General features: G+C 31.4%; 1 protein-coding gene across 2 annotated transcripts in view; it reads left to right on the top strand.

The window, feature by feature from the left end:
• The first annotated feature begins 4,117 nt into the window (after positions 1-4,117).
• LOC117167150 (ecotropic viral integration site 5 ortholog) overlaps positions 4,118-5,417 on the top strand; it is a 180,437-nt gene continuing 179,137 nt past the window's right edge. For both annotated transcript variants that reach the window (XM_033351867.1, XM_033351868.1), the window contains exon 1: positions 4,118-4,341. The gene's annotated coding sequence lies outside the window, so the exon portion shown is untranslated. The remainder of the gene's footprint in view (positions 4,342-5,417) is intronic.

The raw sequence follows: 5,417 nt of genomic DNA, 5'->3' as shown, positions 1-5,417 counted from the left end.
AACAAACATGAGTGCAAAAGAAACAAAGACATGATTATTACTATCAGATCCAAACGCAAATGATCATAACGGAACGTACTTTGGAAAATTAAAAAAAGGAATACATATTACTTTTAACAGTCACAACCTATCTCTTTTACCGAAATGCCTTTACGTAAAGAAAAAAGAACAAATATTACGAAAGATTGTTTTATTCCTTCATTCATTTACATGACAAATAGTACGGGAGACAAAACTGAGGAAAAGAGAGATTCCATGTCCATGTCCTGCATCTCAGAAGAAAAAGTTGGCTCAAAATCACATAATGCTTCGACTTCATTGAATTCTACATCAGTTGAATTTGTTTCTCCGCTCTTTTTTCTTCAGCGAAAAAACTTGAAGTTAATTCCTCAGAATTCAATAAGAAATTTTTGTGTACTTTTGCTCTAAGCTCTTTCTGGGCTTTTTTTACTATCTGAAAAAAGGAAATATTCGTGGAAGTGATAACATACATAAAAATGTACATATATAGATTAAAATAACCAATTGTCAATGAAAACAGACAACATCAAACTTTTTTGCCCTTATTATCGCAAACTAAAGTTCTTACAACTTCAAAACTTGTTAAAAGAATTAAGAATTGTAATAGAAATTAAATGGGTAAAAAACGTTCTCGAGCGCCTGGCACGGCGTAGGAAATGTAACCCAAAAACTGAAAAGAGTAACAATTTTTTTTTTTCATTTTGGTCAGTTTTTTTTTATTTAAAAAAATTGTCAATCAAACTCTAAAGAAAAAATTTTTCCATTTGACATAATAAAAATTGAGCTGCTAATGAAAGCACTGAAAGTGGAACTCTTGAATGTTTAACTTTTAAAAATTATAGAGATCAAACATTCAGATTCGGTGCTACAAACATAAATACAAGTCATCATTTTTAATACTCTAAATTCAAGAATTAATCAATGCATTTAAAAATATTCAAAAGTATATAATTTCAAAAGTAAATTTTATTTAAAATAGTTTAAAAATGCTTCAACTGTTTTAAAATTTAATTTCAAAATCCTTGAAACATTTACATGTTGTTTGGCATTTGTAAAAACTTTCAACTATTAAAAAAAAATTTTTTCAAAAGTTCTAAACATCTTTCAAAATTATTCGGATTTTCCCTACAACTTTTTTAAAATCCTGCCCAATTGGAAAATTTCCTTAAAATCTTCCAGATTCATTTTTGACAATTTTATACATCTTTCTAAAAATTTAAAAAATATTCTCTCTAAATTAATATTTCAAAGCCAAAAATCAATTTATTTTTCTACGTAATATTTTTTATTTTTCTGAAGCCTTCTAAAATTATTAAAAAGCTTATAAATCAATTAAAATGTTTAATTCAATTTGAATGTTTTCGAAACAATTTTAATATTTCTTCAAGTTACTCAAAATTTTTCTGAGAATAATCGGCGTTCAATTGTTATTTATATATCAAAATTCAATAATTTGACTCACAAGTTACATTTAAAAAAATAAAAAAAATGAACATTTTAACGTTCAAAGTTTAATAGTTTGTTTAGAAATAGTTATTTTTCTTTATTGAAAACTTTCAAGTTAAATGATTTAAAAATGAAATATTTTAGACTGAAAAATGTTAAATTAATTACAAACCTTTTATTATAAATATATTATTTTGAAATTATTTTTAAATTGAAAATAGTTTATAAACTTGCAATCAGGTGCTTACACTTGTTTAATTTCAAAGACTTTCCAATTAAAACAGTTTAGTGTTTAACGTTAAAATGTGACAATCCTGAAATTATGAACTGATTCAAAAACGTCTTGTAAAATCAATTATTATTCCCTGTTTCTTTTCTTAAAGTACAATCCCATTTTTAAAATCATGAATTAATTTACATTTGCAGTTGATCAACTACAAATATTTTCTTTATACAAATAAAAAAACTATACTGATAAATTATAATAATAATAGTTCCAACACACAATGATTACAAAAGCAATAATTACAAAACAATCACAAACATTGTAATAACAAATAAACATTAAAAACATAATATTTACAATAATTATTAATATTATTGATTAAGTTTTAACTAAATTCATAATGACGATGTACTACTCTAGACGTACTGACGTTTTATAACCACGATGTATTTTTAGGTTAGAACGGTCACAACATAATTTATTATTTTCTAATAAATTGTTATATTATTCTTGCCTCTTTTATAGTTTTCGGCCGACATTCTATCGGGTTTGGGTGCTCTTCTGTAGGTCCAGATTCTTCAAAGAAGTGTAAAGAACAAAAAGATTAATCTTTTGTGACGTTCCTGATTGATTTAAACTTGGAATCTTTACGTTCAGACAACTTCACCCATTTATTGCATTTCCTGCACGCTTCAGGCGTTTTAAGTGGAATTTGATACTCGCATTATTAATTTCTGCCTTTCGAAATTGTAAACATGGTTTAGGGATAGAAATAAAATATAAAATTGCTTTACTGCGACTACTACTTTTACACAATCTGTAGCAGCAGCTCCTATGCGCTCCAACTTTTTTTCTCCCACAATTATTGGCATCGTATTATCTCCTTCCATTTTTACTCACAAACACTTCGCTATACCGTTCAAAAGCTTATTTTTGAATAAAAACACTGCATTTCCTATGCAATTGCGAGCAACAGGGTCGAAAATTGACAGGAGGATCAATTCTCTTTTGCGCATGCGCACCAAAAAATAATTGAAATGAAAAGGTCTATTACCAGAGATGAGTTGGCTATTACTTCGTTGACTTCACTTTTAACTTCGAAATCTGAACTTAAGCGAGCGCCATCTAGCGGACACATTAATTACTTTGCCACTTTGAATATGGGAGTGGGCACGCCGTGGTCCGTGGTTTCATGAGTTCCACCCGCGAACCATGGGCACGGCACTCAGGCATATTTTTGAGAAACTGATTGGGGTTTGCGCATGGACATAGGAAACAAGGGACTAGAGATGCTATTGCGGGGGTGATGCAATGAGGGGGGAGGTCTGTCACCTTTTGATGAACCAAGACAAACATGGCAGCGCCTACATTTTTATATTTTCATGTACAGTTTGTCGGCAAAAATGCTCGTGCGCATAATCAAATGGCACATCGTAAGATGGAGGCTTTCCCCCACTAATGGAATTCTCCCCCCTCCCGTGGAATCAACCCCGCTCGCCAAAGTTAGGATGGCATGCCTAGTCCTGTGTTTCCTATGTCCCAGGGTTTGCGGGACAGGGGGTAGAGCTTCAGAGGAGATACGAGAGAGGCGCGCGAAAGTCGAGTGAATCACTACGCATGTGCAACAGTTGCCTTTGTTTGCCAATCCTGCAACTAACAACAAGGTTAATGTGAAAAAAACGATTAGCAAGTTTTCCTAATTTAAACATTGCACAATTACGTATTTCTCATTTCTTACCATTTCTTTAACAGTAAATAATTAACTTTTTAACAAATAAAGTATTTTTTAAATACGCTCAGGGCTATAAAACTTTTCGTAGCAGGAGTCAGTAGGTTCATCAATTTTATTCAACTTTTAGTTAAAAGGAGATCCACGCGCTTAGCCGACTCTGAATTACCCAGAGTTATGTACATAATATACCTTAGGTAAATTACATAAGGTTTTTGACGTAATTCACCTACGTATATTACGTCCTCAGTTTTGTACAAAATGTTATATACGTTTTCAAGGCGGCGTCGACATTATGATATTTCGTTCAATTTCTGTAAAATAACGCCGGTAGCGGTATTATGTTGCATGCATGAAATTTAAAGTAAATGAAAAAAGTTATTATTCCACAACTTCAACATGGAATAGAGGCGGTAAACCGAGGAATCCATGTTGGGAAGAATTATCCTTCCTTGAAAAACACAATAGTAAAAACCTTGCGTTTTGTCAGGGACGTAACCGCGTATTATCGAATAATTTAAAAAAAGTGATCTTATATAATGCTCTATCCGAGTCCACCATCTTTATTACGTTTATTACGTTGTTTACAGTTTTTTTACGTATAATACATTTGTTACGTATAATACGTCAGAATCCTCGAGTGACGCTTCACTGCACAACCCTGGACTTTCCCCCCGTAATTTACCCTGAGTGCCGTACCCATGCCGCAAACTACTGTGGTTGCACCATAACTGGTGGTGACCTGTCATCTTGACTGTTTCGTGACAAGTTGTTGCACTGTTTCACATTTTGCCGAACTTGTTTGAAAAAAACAAACACAGCATAAAGCATCTATGCAAGGAGTTTCGCAATAATAACACTTTTTCATACACATCATATTCGATTGATTATTCTCGTTTAAGTGGAAAGTAACATAAAGGTTAGTTACCGAATGTATTTTCAGTAATAGTAAGTGCGTTACACCTACCATCGGTACGTAACACATTTTGTGTATATTGCACTCCTAAATCAGGAGTTCATGTATTCTGATTATAACATTAGAATCATTAACTCACACGGTCTCTACATTAGTTGTGCGTTTTATGTATTTGAATTTGAAATTTGTCAAATATCAATAAGGTAGTGGAACCGATACTCGAACAGTACCCGATAGTCGAACATTGTCAGAGTTTTGTAATTTTAGAGAATATACATTCGATCGTTTACACACAAAAGTTGATGAAAGAATTTAATATTTTAAGTAACTATTTAAATATGAAAAGAAAAACAAGTGACAACATTGTTTAGCAAAATATAAAAGTTCGCGAATAATCGAGAAAGCGGCTGTTTTTGCTGTTTTTGCAATATGGTTAAGGAAAAAAAGGTAATTCAACATTTTCATTGTTTTTTTGTTTTTGTTTTTTTTTAGTTTTTTTGTGGGGGTTCGGATATACCGTCTCGTTTCATAGATGCCCTCTAACCCGAACATTTATGGATTTTCATTAATTTACTTAATTAATTTCATTAGTTAAAAAGAAACCTAAAGAAAAAGAAAATTTATTATTATAAAAAAAGAAAACTAAAAACTCACTTAGTAATACAAAAAAAAAACCTTTAAATAAAACTCAAGCAGATTCAATTTTATTTCGGTTAGATTATAGAATAGCTGGTACCACCCTTTATTTCATGGAAATTTTTTTTCCCCCAAAATCAAAGTATTGGAACATGAAATTGAAGTAAATTTGAAGCAGTTTGTTAGAAGAAAGCATTAAAATTATTGATAATTGCAAGGTAAAGGTAAAGTGTCGAGGTGCTTAGAATTTTAAACAACTCTTTCTTTAACAACTTCAGGAACTATTTGTTTTTTTTTGTATGTAATTAAAATGGCTTATATGAACAAAACAAACAGCAAAATATGTCTACCAGGTGTATACATATGAAACCGGTATTGCCATTTAGCGGCCAGTAGGCACACTTGTAGGCACTGTCGGAACTTACCATTTGTGCTAATTGGCG

The sequence above is a fragment of the Belonocnema kinseyi genome, chromosome 2, assembly GCF_010883055.1.
Source record: "Belonocnema kinseyi isolate 2016_QV_RU_SX_M_011 chromosome 2, B_treatae_v1, whole genome shotgun sequence".
Lineage (NCBI taxonomy): Eukaryota > Metazoa > Arthropoda > Insecta > Hymenoptera > Cynipidae > Belonocnema > Belonocnema kinseyi.
Note: the sequence above shows the minus strand (reverse complement) of the source record. Positions and strands in the feature narration are given on the sequence as shown.